Here is a 17260-nt window from a genome sequence, read left to right on the forward strand (position 1 = left end):
TTCATCTCTATATATTGAGGGGGGGCAATGGATAATGCTTTTGTTTTCTCTCCTACATATGTCAATTCCACCATCTCAATCTCATTCACACTCACCAAAATAGTTGTGCCTTGGTGGTGGAATCACTTAATATCTTCTACACATCCTCTTCTATAGGGAATTGATGTTCTGAACATTGTTATCAGAGATATCCTTAATCTTTATTGTATTTTCTTGTGGATTGACACTCGACATTTGTACTTCTATTACACTCTCATCTTGTTGTTTCTCTTCCTTAGTTGTTGCCTCTATAGTGACTTCCACATGTACTTCCTTTATAGGTTCATTGTTAGTTACTTCGATTACATCTTGTTTTTCTTTGTCTTCACCTACTTCTATAGGCACCTCCTCAATATCCTTTTGTGTTGTCAACCCATAGATCACCTTCCATATTTGTGTGCTTTGGTGAAAAACAACTTTAAATTTATTCTATAAAGCATTAAAGACTTGATAATTTAGAAAAATATTCCCTTATACTTGTTAATTGCCTTTTCCATTTCAAACTTGTCCAAGTCTAGCATCACTCTTCCAAGTGTAGTATCTCTAATGTTTCTCTCTATTGTGAGCCTATATTTCCACCTTTGCTCAACTCTATCATATAGGCTCTTGGGTAAAGAGTTGACAATCTCAATTGGAGTCATCTTAAAAGCTGCCATCATGGCATATATAAACTCTTCTACTTTATTCATATCTAACTTCCCAAGTATATCAAACTCAACATGTTTAAATCCACTTAAATCAGCATTATTCTTAATATTTTCACACAATTTGTCCAAATTAGAAGAGGGACTATGAATTGCCACTTTTAATTAGTTGTTATAATCTAACTCAGTCCTCTCCTCATCTAATTCAACTAGGGAAATATAGTTATGATACTTAGTTTCTAGATTAGATTGTGTAAAGATTTTTTCCACAATCTAATCCAGAAACTAAGTATCATAACTATTATGGATTGTGGAAATCTGATCGTGTTAATAGGGCAATATATTTCCTTCTTTGCTTTTGCTTAAGTTCATCTTTTTTTGTAGCTATGTTGGCTCTTTTGCCTTTAGGATTTTGAACTTCTTTAGTCTTCTCGGAAATAGCTCTTGTGCTAGCCCTAGTAACGAGAACTATAGGCTTTTGTTGTGTAGGTTTCATAACTTCTTAAGGTTTTCTTGTTGCTGGCTTCTTTGCTTTCCTCTTCTTCTCTTCTATGGAAATAGACACTTCATTGGCTTCTTCTCCCTTGACACCTGCATCAATTTTTATTCTTCTTCTCCTTGGTCCTCACCTTAACCTTGAGTAAGAGTGAGTGGTGCTTGGGTAGGCATATCTTCATTAGCTTCATTTTCCTCTTCTTCTTCATCTCCTTTTGCCTCTTCACCAAGTTGTTCTTTAAGTTTCTTCACAATCTTATTCTTCTACCTTGATATTGATGTTGTCTTCAAATCCATTTTTACCTTTGACTTTGCTACATCATAATTTCCAAAAGTAGTAGCATCCTTATCTACTTTCTCTGCCAGTAAAATAGTCTTCCTTATCTGCACTACTATTGACCTATTAGTCTTCCAAGCTATTTTCCCAAATTTGGGAAATGCATTCTACACATAGAAAAATATACAAAAAAGTATTGAACCAAATTTTCATTGTGCACTTTTTGTCTTTCTTATGCTCCCAAGTTTTTAGATAACTATTAGAGTTGTAACTTGACAAGGTCATAAGTATGATCTTTGTTAATTGTCTTGTAACATAAGTCAACATCCATACAAGGTACACTATTCAACCTATTGGATTGAAGGAATTTATGTGTAATCACTCTAATTGCAAATGGAATTAGGGGATCAATAATTGTATCTATGGTCATCCCTCATTTGTTCCATAGTGCCCTTGTATTCTTCTCAATTTCCTCCTTTACATCACTCTCCATAGTCTTTGGTCTATCTAGGGTTGGATATGTTGACAATTGGCTAATAGTGATATGTATTTGTTGTCAGTAATGGAAAAACATGATGTACATATTGATAGTAAACCTCAAAAATAAAGATATTTAGTGTTTGGTAATCAAAAAATTGTCTAAGTATAGAATTTGGCTTACTGTAATGTATTATTTTATAACATGTTGAAGACATCATATTATGAAAAACAACGTTACATGGAGATTGTATACATGTTGATGATGATGTTTATAACCTCAAAACTTTGTATAGACTATATGGAATAGAGATAATCATGTTTTGATGGGGCACGAAAATGAAATTAAAGGAAATAATGGTTTTGTTTGCAAAACAATTACATGTCCAATTAGGGCTAACATCCTAGATGTTTACTCTAACTTGGAAAATTGAATTTTGGTCTTAGTTGACCTAGAAGTATTTTATGTAAAGGCATGATATTTATGCAAAGGACTTCTTGAGATAAGTGTGTTATTTTGTGTGACATTGTAAGTGATGTAAGATTGTGAAGTGGGAAAATTTTTGTGAAAGAGATGTATGCAAAATTTTGTATGAACTATTTGGTGATATGAGATCAAGATAAAGATCAAAGATCAAACAAGGAAGGAAAATAATAGTAAATTACTTGTTCAAGCAGTAATCTTCTTGTAGTTGAAATTGCTTGTTTGGGCAATGGGCTCTTCTAGCATACATTATACTACAACTCCTAACAAGTTTGGAATCTCCTAATAGGTATTCAAAGTCTCCTAACAAGGAATCCTTATACTAAATTTTCTCATTGAATCCTAATAGGGTCCATCCTCTAACAAGGAACTTATATATCGGTATATTATGTACTGGGTATCATCCCCACTAGGGTTTTCCCTTGGCTAGGGTTTTCCTAGTTAATAAAGTATTATGTCATGAGATATCTTTGTGTATTGCTATTGTTACTCTTCAAAATTACTTTATTTTTTTTTTATGCATTGTTTAAATTAATTAATAATACTTAGTTGGTGACTAAAATTTGGAGATTTTTTATTCACCCTCCCTTTCAGTAATCCCTATTTCTAAGAATTGGTATCAGAGCACAGTTACTTTCAAGAGGCTTAAAAATTTAAGTAAGATCCCTATGGATATGAAATAGTTGATGAAGAACCTTAAAGAAGCTATTGAACAAATTGATCTCTTTACTAAAGAAAGAGATAAGCTGAAGGATAGATATGAAGCCTCCAAAGTATACATTGGTCAGTTAAAGAAAAATATTGATCATCTAAAATCCAAGCCTGAATCTACTAAATATGGAGCTACTGATGATGACTATTCAAATTTGAAGATAGAGTACAAGATTTTGAAGCATGAATTGAAGATTAAAAATCTCAAGCTAACTTTGAGAAATGATCTTAGAAAAGTTGAATCTAATTTGAAGATTGAAAATGCAGATCTGAGAGAAAGTCTGGCAAAGAAAACATCTTAGTTTGAAACATTGAAAGAAGATCATGAAGAACTCCATAACTAAAATATTATTGTGAAAGGTGAATTGACATAGTGCAAATAGTAGCTTTAGAAGCTTTATTCTAGCAGAAAAAAACTAGATGATTCTATGTCTATATAGAGACCTTATGACAAGATTGGTCTTGATTATCTAATCAACATGTCTAAAAATAAACCTAAGATTAGATCATATATGAAAGAAAAGGTCAAATCTAGTGATAAGATTAAATCCATACAATATTTTGAGAAAAATAAAGAAGTTGAGCAAAACAATGAAGTTGAAATCTTGGATGAATTAAAGCGAGTGGAGACTCCCGAGACAACTAGGTATGAATTTAGAGGTAAGTGCTTTGTATGTAATGAAATAGGTCATATGAAAAGAGATTGTACAAATAAGTCATTTAATCATGTTGAAGACTTTTATTTTCATAATTGTCATTAGATGGGTCATAATGTAATTAATTGTAGGAAACCTAAGTATGATAATGATAGAAGAACTAGTAGAATGTCTAGAAATACTAACCCTATAGATAGAAGAAGATCTAAAGAAAGGACATTGAGAGAAAGAAGATCTTATGACGATAGAAGATAGATTGTGTTTTATAAGTGTAACAACTTAGGATAAATTGCTCAAAATTTTCATGCACTTGATGATCAGTAGAATCCTAGAAGCAAGGCAACTATATGTCAGTAATGCAATAACTTTGGAGACACATCAAGGTATTTTAGAATGGATAGAAACTTTAGGAGACAAAAGAATAAATGAAAGAAACTTCAAAAATAGAAGGAGTGATAGAAGGAACCATGAAAAGAACTTCAAAACTAACAATGAAGAAGAAAGAAACAATGTGAGTGAACTTTGAGAAGAACTTAATGAAGCTTTTGTGAAAGGAAAAAATATCTCAAAAGAAAAGTTAGATGATGATGAAATGGGAAGATCAAAGGTAGCTATTGAGTTTGATTCAATTAAGCTAAATTAAGCTTGTTCACAGTATCAAAATTTGAGAACTTCAATAAAGACCAAATTAAAGGTAGTGAAGTTGGGAAAAGATGTATTTAGTTGTGTTTAGATGGTACCTAAGCTTGCTTATGATTTGGAGGTTATCTAAATAAGTTATGAAGAAATTTAAAGTAATTAGTATTATAGTAAGAATTGATTCTATAACAAAAGTTGAAAAGCAAGTTTTTGCAGAGCATTTGTGATGCAAAGTCTTAAGTATGTTTCTCATGATGATAGGAGTCTATAGTAAACGTCAAGTGGAACTTGAAGATAGGACAGATGATTCTAGAATGTAGTTGATAGCTTTTTCATATTTATGAAGTACAAAATCAATGCAATTTCAAGTTGATGAATAAATGGAGTACATAATCAAATTTTACTTCATTGTGAACATTTTCACAGCAAAGAGCATTCAAAAGCGACTTGCTAGAGTGATTTATAATCGAACCCTATTTTTGGAAAGAGGTATTTTATCATTTTTTTGCAAATTTGGTTCATAAAAAGATAGATCCAAGTTTAAGATAGTTTCTATGAAATGTAGAGATGGAGACCCTAACTCTATGTCGTCTATCACTGTTCTTAGCAACCTAACTTTCTAGAAAGTTTAAGATAGTTTTACATGAGGTAATGTGTCTTAGCAAATAAGGTAGTATACCCATAGGAGAAAAGATGGTTAAGAAGAAAGTAGAAAGTTACTTTTAGGTAATATACAATGGAAAATCTATTGTAATCAGCTCCATCAAGCAAGATGATGTGAGATTTCTTAGCAAAATCATTACTTATTCAATTTGTAAAAGTTCTAAGATAGCTGAACTTTCAACAAGATTTATCTATGCAGCTTATAAGACATGTGTTGAGAAAGATCAAGTTAATTTGAGTTAAATACTAAGAATGCAACTCTTGGAAAACCTTGAAAAGATTAAGAGGACAAAGAATGGTGTGTTTAGATTCTAATCATTGATAAATCACATATTATTTCACGTGTTGAAGAGATTTCCCTACTTATTAGTAATAGATATAATGAGTAGTGATAGATGCGCTATGGAGAAGATATCAAAGGTATGCAAAAGACACCCTACATAAAAAGTATTGGATAGTGGAACCTAATAATGAAAAAATTCCAAAATGAGATGAAATAGAGATTTAGGATTTTACCAGCAAGTGTGGATAGATTCAAGGAGGATATATGTATTCTAGTTGATACATATCACAATTGTGTTCAAGTAGTGGAAACTCGGGAGATATTTTTGGATCCTTTGAACTATGAGTTGAGTAATGATGTTGCAATTAGCTACATTGATTTTTTTTTGAATTCAAAAAAAGAAAAAGAAAAGTATAGATTTGGCATGTATGATGAAATCATAGAGCATTCTCATCAAGCAACCTTAGAGAAGGCATCTCATAAGAAGGTTGAGTCAATCATGAAGAAGGAATTATCTATAGCCTGAATGATAGAGAGTGAATCTGAGGCCATGAGACAAATAATGAAATAAGGTGTACTAAACATACAACCCTTGTTAGTTTTAGTTGCTAAGAAAACTTTGGGATGAAGCATTCCATATGCACTAGTGTTTGATGTTTAGCCCAGTAAACTCAAGAGAAAATTAGAAAGATTAGTTGAAGTAGTGTCAACAAAGACAAAGAGAGTCAAACAAATGCCATGGGACCCAGCAATAGGTAGAAAACATTTTTGACAATTGATTCAAGTGATGAAGAAGAGGAGGAATAGGAAACCGAACAAGTTGAAAAGGTGACTCCACTCAAACAAGCAATAGGCAAAGCTTGGAAACCATGGAAGCCAAAGATTGAGAAGCTTAGCATAGCTATTGAAAATGAGGGAAACTTTGTTTAGATGAACAACTTTTATGATCTATATAATAATTTTGAGAAGGATCAAATTGATATATCTACTATGAGACATATCATAGAAAATGTTCTAAGTATGAAGGATATCAAAGGAGTAGTGAACTATAAAGTCTATGAGAGACTCATAGAGAAGAAGAATCAAACAAGAGAAGAAGACATTGAACTATGAAAGTCTATGCTAAGGACCATTTACAAGACTAATGATGAAGATGAAATTAAGAGATTGTTGAATAACCTTGCACCATTCTTGAGGAATAAGTTGAGTCCATTCTTATTTATGGTTGGTGAGAAGGATAAATTGAGAAAGGAGACAATAGTAGCTATCAGTAAGATGTTGTCAAAATCATAGGTGGCATCTCCTCTAGCTCCTAGAACCTTGGAAGTATAAATAAGTGGTGATACCATGAAGATTGTTCAAACCAATATTACTTTTAACATTGATGATACCAATTCATTTTGTGGTTCCAAATCAAATGTACTAGACATTGACGATGTTAAGGAAATTTTGAAACAAATTGAAGAAGAAAAGAGGCTAATAGAAGTTGAAAAGAAGAAGATAGAGGAAGCCAAGCAATAGTTTCTTGAGGAAGATAGAAAAAGAAAGGAAGATGAAGATAGAGAAGGATTGCAGAAGAAGAAAGGACAAAGAAAACAAAGGAAGAAGAGAGGAAACGATTAGAAGAGAAGAAAGAAAGAGATGAAAAGGAAAGGAAAGAAGAGGAAGAGAGGAAAACTAAAGAAGTAGTAAAGAAACAAAGGGAGGATGAGACTAAACCATCTAGGTCATCTACTTCGCTCTCTCTTGTTAGTTTGGCTACTGATGATGATGATCAAACTGATCTAATCTCATTCTTATCCAAACTTTTACAAAAGAATAAGATAGTTAAGAGTTTATAGAGATCATTAATGGAAGTGACTGACAAACTACACATTACCTTGACAATATAGCATACTAAGTTAGATCCCAAATAGAGAACACAAGCAGTGCTAAAGTCTTTCAATGAAGAGGTTACTAATTTTTTGAATTTTGCAAAGGTGAAAGCTCGAATTTCCCATGATACTAACCTATTTAGAACCATCTACCAGAACATCAAGAATGACTTAGTCAATCTTGATACATGCATAAAAGAACTTTGGGAATGTTAGTAGGAAGGGAAAGCTTTGTATGTTAAGTGTACCTTATCATAAAAAATAAATAAAGACTTGGACAGTTAGATAGAGGCAAAGATGAATGAAATAGAGGCTTTATCCAAAATAATCCAACACCCATCCAGTAAAGTTGATGATATTGAGAGTCAACATGTTAGTGTTCACAGAAATATTAGGAAACTAGAACTTCAAAAAGAGAAGATATTAAGCAGAACGTTTGATTTCAAAGAATCCATTTCTCTAAATTTATCTTTATTGAGAAGAAACTAGAGGAATGTTTCAAGGCCAAGGACACATATACAAACCTTTTGTATTCAAATATCACTGCAGTTGAGATTGCATCATATGCATTATGTGCAATTCTCACATCAGGAGAATCTACCAAAGAGACATGGAACAAAGGTATGGACATTTTCAAGATTATTTTTATGATTGTAAATAGATCATTTCAGCATAAGGAAAGACAACAATTTTAGCAATTTTGACAATTTTTAATTGAATCATGATATTTTGACCTTTGTCATTGATGTCAGAGGGGGAGAGATTCATGTGAAAACTATATACATGTCATTTTTGGGAAAGATACAAAGGAGAGAGATACATGTGGAGATTGTAAAAGTGTTAGGTACATTGTAAGGGGGAGCATATATGTAAAGTTGAACAAGTTGTAATAGAAGTAATGTTTATTTTGATAGTTAAGTTTTTGTCACTTAGCCAATTTTCCCTATTTTGTTGCCATCAATACCAAAGGGGGAGATTGTTGACAATTGGATAATAGTGATATGTGAATTTTTTCATTAATGGCAACACATGATGTACATGTTGACAAGAAACCTTGAAAATAAAGATACTTAGTGTTTGGTAATAAAAAAATTGTCTAAGTATAGAATTTGGTTTACAACAGTGTATTATTTTATAACATGTTGCAAATGTCATATTATGATAAGAGAAGTTACATGGAGATATTATACATGTTGATGATGATGCGTATAACCTCAAAAGTTTGTACAAACTTTTAAAAATGGAGATAATTGTGTTTTGATGAAGCAAGATAGTGGAATTGAAGGAAATAATTGTTTTGTTTGCAAAATAATTATTTATCCAATTAGGGCCAAAATCCTAGATGTTTACTCTAACTTGGAAAAGTGAATTGTGGTCTTATCTGACCTAATAGTATTTTATGTAAAGGCATGGTATTTATGCAAAGGACTTCTTGCAATAAGAAGTGTGCTATTTTGTGTGATATTGTACGCGAAGTAAGATTGTGAAGTGAGTAAACTTTTGTGAAAGCAATACATGAAAATTTTTGTATGAACTATTTGGTGATCCAAGATCAAGTTAAAGATCAAATATCAAATAGGGAAGGAAAATAACAATAAATTACTTGTTTGAGTAGTGAGCTCTTCTTGTAGTTGAAATTGCATGTTTGGGCAATGGGCTCTTCTTGCATACATTATACTACAATTCCTAACAGGGTTGGAATCTCCTAACAAGGATTCAAAGTCTCCTAACAGGGACTCCTTATATTGAATTTTCTCATTGACTCCTAACAAGGTCCATCCTCTAACAAGAAACTTATATTTCAATATATTATCTAGTGGGTATCATCCCCACTAGGGTTTTCCCTTAGCCAGGGTTTCCCTAGTTAACAAAATATGGTGTCATGAGTTATCTTTGTGTATTGGTATTGTTACTATTCAACATTACTTTATTACTTTTTTATGCATGGTTTAAAGTAAGTAATAATATCCAATTGGTGACTAATGTTTGTAGATTATTGATTCACCTCCCTTCAATAATCCCTATTTCTAATAGGATGCCTTATCACTATGTGAATAATCCTTTTTATAAATTTGATAGGATCATCCTCCAACCATGTAGAATTGTCATATATTCTATGAAGCAGGATCTTAATCCGCTCTATCTTGAATACATTCATAAAATCTATGGCATAGGTTAACCCTTTTCTCTCTACAACCTTATATACCTCCTTTGATACTCTATTATCACATAATTTCCCATATAAATCTCTTATTTCCATGTCTCCAATGCTTACAACATTACAAGTGTAGAAATACCTCACATCTTGTACCATTAAAACTTGTGGTGCTATCATAACACACCAAATGAGTCTCCTTTATATGCAATGTCAAGAATCACCCAAAAATGTGATTGTTTAATCTCACTACTTATCAATTAAAAATTGAAAAAGTTCTTTCCTTCCTTAACTATAGCAATAGAATATCTAGATGCCATAATGACTAACTAGGGTTTTTGTAAATTCAAACAACATAGCTTGGCACATGATAAATACCTTGAAAATTTTGATGTCTAGTGTTGAGTAGCAGTTGAATTCAGTTTGTAGATGCTTCAATTGATTTCTCCAATTCACCTTCAGCTCTTCATGCTCTCTTCAATATTGAATAATAGAAAATGATTCTAAAATTGACCATATAGCTCTTGAAACTTCACAATAAATGCTCAGTGCTTTCACAACTATAAGCTTAGCTCCAATCAAAATTTTGACTCACTTGACTTCCATGGAATTCCTACTACACTCAAAAACCATAGTGATCTTATCTAAAACTATCACCTTTGATATCTCAAGAACTACTAAATTTTCACTTAGCAACAATAGCGAAACTTTTCATGCTCTGTAATAACATAAAAACTTATAGATTTTTTCTAAGTTCTATCCAATATTTTGCATTTTATGCCATGCTTATATGATCATTTTAGAACTCAATCCTTGGAACTGATGTATAATTGAACTTTGAAATATTATTCCCACATATACCTCTTTATTTCCTAATTGGGGCTGGTGTGATTTCCTGATCTATTGAATGAATTAATTTCATCTGAACTTGATGTACTGCAATCTTCCTTTTGCTTCCATGTCTTTCTCATTTGCACTCTTACTTCTTAAACATTAACCTTTCATTTTCCTTTATTGAATTCACTACTAGGTGCTCTTGACCTTGTTGGACAATTTCTACTAATGTGATTAGTCTTCAAATGACTAAAAGATATAGTTTTACTCAAACATCTACTATAGTAATTTCTAAAATGTGTTATAATACAATTTTTAGCAACATGTCCATGCTCTTAACAATAGTGACAACTATGCCCTATATTGTAATCCCAATTGTAGGATATGTTAGCATAGTTTACTTTGGCTTGCTTTTTTGATGACTAGTTAGGCTTTGATCTACACTCATATGTTCTATGTCCATACTTCTAACAATTGTAGTAGTAACCTTCAAAACTTTGTGTGCTTGATTTCTTGGTCTTGCAATCATGTACCTAATGTCCTTGTTTATTGCACTTGTGATACTTACCCATGAATTTCTTATTAGGGTTATGATTTTCATTGTTTCTCCTACAAACATTGGTTGTATGACCTATCCTACCATATTTATGACAAGTGGCTTTTAATTATTACCTTTGTTGCTTCTTTGTTCACCACTTTTAGATGCTTCTCTTTCTTCAGTGCTGGTGTAACCCAATCTAGTAGTATCACTATTAGATCTAGGTGATCTCATCAATTTCTCAAAATACTTAATGGCTTTAATAGATCTGTTGAAACTTTTAGCAAATTCTTTTTCTCTTTTTAGATCATTTCTTAGTTGTTCATTCTACAACTTCAGTGTTGTGATCTCAATTTCCTTTCCATACAATTCATGATTGGAAATCATCATTTGATTCAATGTTTCCAATTGCATGTGTGCAATCCTATTCATCTCTGATGTCTTCTCTTCTAGTCTATTGGTTAGTATCCTTCTGTCATCTTCAATCATGACTTTTTCCTCTTTAGCTTTCTTTTTCTACATGATCACCTAACATAGAAATACTAATTTGACATCTTGTTCCATCTTAAGATTTTTGACCTCTTTAGTTAGGGCACTATTATTTTCCATTAGATCTACAACTACTACATCAAATTCACTTGAGTTTCCATCTATAAACAATTTAGTAGTGTTAATCTCTTGGTAATGTATGTCATTCTCTTCAATAACTATCTCTTCCCTTCTCTTCAATAAGTATGTGGAGAGATATTAAAGAAATTAGAGATTCATAAGAATGTAGAAGAGATCAGACCGATCAAAAGAAATTTGGAGTCAATTTGAAGTGATTTTGAGGTCGAAAAGAAGAAGTTTAACCAAAGTTGACTAGTGTTGACATTTTCCAAAAAATTGGAATATTTGAAGAAATTATGATTTGAACAGATTCCAAAATGCACAAAGTATCAGAATGATTGTTGATTTGTTCATCTGAAATAATTTAGCAAATTGACCTATTGCCTCCTAACTAGATTGACTTTACTATTTCTCTCAGAATGAGAAGCTAGTAACTAGACCTCTAGTATAAAAGATTGTTGTAAAAGCTATATGAGAATGCAGTATTATACTAGATGAGATGCAATTAATCTAAGAATGAAAGAAAGAAAATTATACTATATGTATGCATACTAAGCTAAGATGATGTTAATAATGCAAGAAATTAACCTATGGATGTATAAGAAAATGGGTAGATATTGCAGCATAAATTTGATGTAAAATCAATTCAAACTCCCTAGTGAGGAATTGAAGGATCCTTAAATAGAATCCTAGGATTGATTGATGGTCAAGATCAATTAGAATGAAAGGTCAATATTGAAGATGAGACTCAGTCAGAATGGAAAATTCCTCGTGCAAATGAAGTTAACTATTTCATATCTGAGTGTTATGGAGAGTTCACTAATTCTCTTCTAAGTGAGAGAGAAAGTTAACTAATTTAATTCCATTTTGAGAGATAGTTCACTTAGGATTTCCATTTTTGAACTGAAGAGAAGATTTGGAGAGAATATTTAATTTAATAAAATAGGATATGACCTCATAAATGCATATTTTTAATTAATTGAATAGTTAAACTCAATAAATAAAATAAGGGCATTATCTTATTAAATTAAATACATATTTAATTCCTTTGTAAATTACTTATAGAGGTAAGATTAATTTAATCAAAATATGAAGTCTTATAACTAAATTAAACTTAATTAGTAGGTTTAATGTAGCTAATTTGAGCTAGTACTTAGGAATTAAATAAAGAGTGTGAATAATGTAGATTAGGGTTTTCTGCATCTGACACTTAGGTCAAATAGCGAGTATTGGAATTAGAATTGCCTAGTAAAATAAGACTTAGGATTGATCAAATAGACCACAATTAGTTAACATGGCAATTTTATGATCTTAGGGTATTACATTTGCCCCTCTTTGAATGAATGTGTGAGTAGCATGTTCAATTCAAAGAAATTAGAAGTATGAAGCATAGATCAAGAAATGAGATTGATTTCAAAATTGATGACACAAAGATCAATTGATAAGTTTTTTAAAATTATCTCTAGAATGAAGCTTAACCTTAGGGGATCCAAATAGAACACCTAGATATTGAAGATGATAGCACAAAGATTGTCAAATTTCATAAAATTGTTCCTAGAATAAGACTCAATTCTCAGGAGTTACGGTTTAGACTAACTTGATACCTATCCATTGAATAGTGATTGAAAGAAAAAGCCTAGAATTTTCCCAAGAACAAGGCTTAATTCTTAGAAAAATTTAGGATTATCTCTAGAACGGAGCTTAATCCTTAGCAGGAAGACTTATCTCCAGAATGGAGCTTAATTCTCCAAAGTTCAGATAGAACACCTGAATACTAGTCCATAAAAGATAACAAGATCTTATCATCAGTAGTAGAATCATCCCTAGAACAAAGCTTGATCCTTAGGAGTGAACATTTAGATTGTCCTAATACTTGTCCATCGAACTCAAACAAGAACTATTAGAAGATTGATCAACTAATTACAAGATAAGATAGATGACATAGATGCTAGATAGAGGGGAACAAGATGCCCCAAGTGATGAGGGCATAAGATTCAAATTGAGTTGAAGCTAGATTTGAAAGACTCAATGATGCAATCATCCTGCCCCTTGGGAGTGAAATCAAAAGATGACACACCAAAATAGTGATGTAGAGTAGTATGTGGAGAGATATTAAAGAAATTAGAGATTCAAAATAATATAGAAGAGATCAAACTGATTAGAAGAAATTTGGAGTCAATTTGAAGTGATTTTGAGGTCAAAAAGAAGAAGTTTGACCAAATTTGATTAGAATTGACTTTTTTCCAAAAATTTGGAATATTTGAAGAAATTGTGATTTGAATAGATTCCAAAATGCACAAAGTATCAAAAAAATGGACTGCACAAGCATTCGATCACATTGGTCCCAAAATTTTAAAATGTAATTTTGATTTGTTTAAGTGTGTTAGATTTCGAATTCGATTCCTAAAATAAGTTCACAATAGCCAAATTAGCCAAGGGGTTGATTGTTACGCCAATCGAATCACTTTGAAAAATTAGGTCAAAACCTATATTAGGACCCAAAGGGTCATTTAAAATTCATTTGTGCTTTTTTCTTATGTAGAGAAGAGAGCTTTGAGGAGAAATATTGTGGTCCTCTTGCATTTGATTCGAGCACTCCCAGTGATATAGCTAACCGACGAAGTATGGACATCTAGTGAGTAATCGATAATCTTTCGTTGCATTTTGATTTTTATGCATTTTGAGGTATTTTTAGCATGTTTAAGGGCCTTTTAATTTTTTGTCATGTCAGTTTTCACATGAGGATTTCTCTCCTTGTGTGAGCCTAATCGCTCTTTATGCAAAGAAGTACTAGGCCAGTACTTCTTTACCTGGTGTAATCAGTTTCTTCCATGGAAGATGCCCATGTTTTGTGCAAGAAACCCTAAAAGTGGTAATGTTTTCACCCATTCTTTGATCACTTTTCACACCATGAAGTGTGTTCTCATGCAAGGATGTGCAATCTCATGTGAGGACATGAAATTTTACAAAAAATTCTAGTGCACAGTGCAAGTTTAAATGTTTGAAATTGATTCTTTTTGTATTTTTGCATCTCAATTTGTCTTGTGCATTTATCTAATACTATCCTTTTCCCAATTGTGTTTGTGTGTGTAGGTTACCTTTCCCAATGTTAGATTTAGGTCTCATTACTTTCCTTTCAGAGCTTTATTGTAACAACTAGATGATGCTGACATGGAACACATTGATAGACTCAGATTACCATATCTTTGTTGGATTCCACTAGTGCTGATGAATCATGACCTTTTGACTACGTTGGTGGAGCATTTCCATTTAGAGATGAACACCTTCCATTTTCCTTAGGAAGAGATGACCATCACACCCAAGGATATCTACAGGATATTGCACATCCCATTCCATGGGCCATGAGTTATCTATGACACAACACCATGGATAGGAAAAAAGTCATTGAGGGTCATCTTTTAGGAGGATCTAATTATGGATTGAGCCATCACATGGGATGAGCTAGTTCATACCTATAGGCCCACACATAGATTTCATTTAGTTTTGGATATATTCATCAATTGCTTCCCGATGCCATATAGAGGGCAGCATGGGTTAGAGTGCAGATGGGGCCAAATACTATAGATGATGCTAGAGATACTAGAGAGATACAGATGGGGTTTGTGCATGCCTGCCCACATGTTCCATGAGATGCATGAGAGGAAGAGCATGGTTGTTGGGGTCTATGTTCTTCAAATATGGGCATGGGAGCACTTGCTAGTTACTAGACCTATTTTGCAAATGAAGGGCTACCCATGGAGCCCTACATATGCATATATAGAGGCTAGTTGACCCAAGTAGCTCTAAGGAAGACTAAAAAGTGGAGAGCATGATTGGGTAACCTGGTAGTAGTAGTATGGTGGCCATGGAGAGACATAGAGGCTTGGGATGATACAACCCAAGAGATGGGACACATGTTAACCATTGATAGGTCACTCAGTGTAGATTGTGGAGAGATTCCCTCAGAGATGGGTGTGGTGATAGTATGGTCAACCAAAAGAAATATCTCAAGAGTATTGCTCATATGTGTAGCTCATGATAGATCTAGACCATGGGTGGTCCCTAAGATTAGGTCTAGCTAGGTAGATGATTGATGTGTGCAACTTAAATGTGACATAGTGGGATTATTTGGGAATAGTGGTAGATGGGGGAATGACTCCCACATATCAAACATATTTTTCTAGTTATCCTTTCCTTTAGTTCATAGATCTAGTGGGGGTGGTCACACCCATTTAGCTAGTATAGGCACCATAGGCACCACCACAATAGGCATAACAAGAGAGGGTGAGATAGAAAAATAGATAGGTTTAGATTCCTCCTAGGAAGATGAGATTAGACCTAGATGCTAGAGGTAGTAGGATAGGTCACAGGTGACCTCAAGGCAAGATGGGTTCCCTAGGAGCCATAGGAGGAGATATACAGAGGCCCCACATAGAGGAGTGGTCATTCAAGCAGCCATAGTAGGGGTTGTGTGATGAGGAGATACAGGATCAACTTGCTACAAGGGGCCAAGGTGGAGATATCTTGGTTTAGACCCAAGAGGCCTTGAGGAGGTTGAGAGATAGGGTGCATACCATTCAGTGGTAGTTCGGATATCTACACATATAGGTTGAAGTGAGGGACACCTAGATTGTAGAATGGGATTGACAGATCCACAATTAATGGGAGCAACTAGAGTGAGAGGCTCAGAGGTTAAAGCAATAGCAGGATGAGATCTGAATGTAGTTAGCAAGAGAAGCTTACCATTTTTGCAGTAGTGCCAGATGAGGCCAAGCAAGTGCCCAAATTTTTCCAATATGCATGAGAGACAAGGGGAGCACATCCTCCAGTGAGACTTGATATGCCTCCTTCTTCTCTATTACCAATAGGGGATGAGGGGGAAGGAGAGAGTAAGCTCTATTTTCTCTAATTTAGTCTAGCTATGTATTGATTGGTGTACCAGCACCATTTTTCAAATCTACCATGCTCAAGTAGTATCCATTTTTTTGCATCAATGCACACTTTTGACCTAATATATATATGAGATTTTTTTTATTCGAGTACCATTTGCACATGTCATCTTTCTATCTATTTAGTTTGTGACACATGAGATGCTTATGCTTTAATTATGAATGAAAATTTGATGTGATGTATGAATGTAGTGTAGATGAGATGGATGATGAAATTATGTATGAAATAAAAAACACAAATGAACTAGATGGATGATGAAATTATGTATGAAATACAAAACGTGAATGAACTAACATCTCATGTAATGTTTCATTTTTCTTGATGGTGATTGGTATTCCATGAAGATTGAGAGGATGAACCAAAGAATTGAATGCTTGTGTAGCCATGAAATAACACGATACATTGAAGGAAGCCAACAATCCCTCATCATGAAGGATGCAAGTAAACTAGTCATTAAACCATGTGCTTATGCAATGCAGCCCTATGCAAGATACAACTATAGGTTTGGTTACCAAGCTTTGTCAATTATCATCATTAAGAATATAGCTAAATCCACATGTCATACAATTCCCAATATGTGTTCTAGTTTTGTTAGGATTAAATCTAAGAAATTGAGGTTGAAGAAGGTAGAATGACCAGAACATTTGTCCCTTTTAATGTAGCCAGCTAACATAAGTATCAGAGCATAAATGCTATGATGATCAAAATGTTTCTTATGTGAAAACAAACCACACATACAAGATATCCTTCTTATGCTTAGTAATTAGTAAGTATTATGTCCATAATGACCCTTGCATTCGTAACTTGAGACAAAAGTGTGTTATGCATACTTGCAATGACTTGTATGTTTACTTAGCTAGACAAGTATTAGTATTTACTATAGCATAGAGAATTTACTCAAACAAGCAAGAAAAAGAACCAACCATAATGAA

The sequence above is a fragment of the Cupressus sempervirens genome, chromosome 8 (genome assembly GCF_028749045.1).
Source record: "Cupressus sempervirens isolate cs-2001-9-10 chromosome 8, ASM2874904v1, whole genome shotgun sequence".
In the NCBI taxonomy this organism is placed as follows: Eukaryota; Viridiplantae; Streptophyta; class Pinopsida; order Cupressales; family Cupressaceae; genus Cupressus; species Cupressus sempervirens.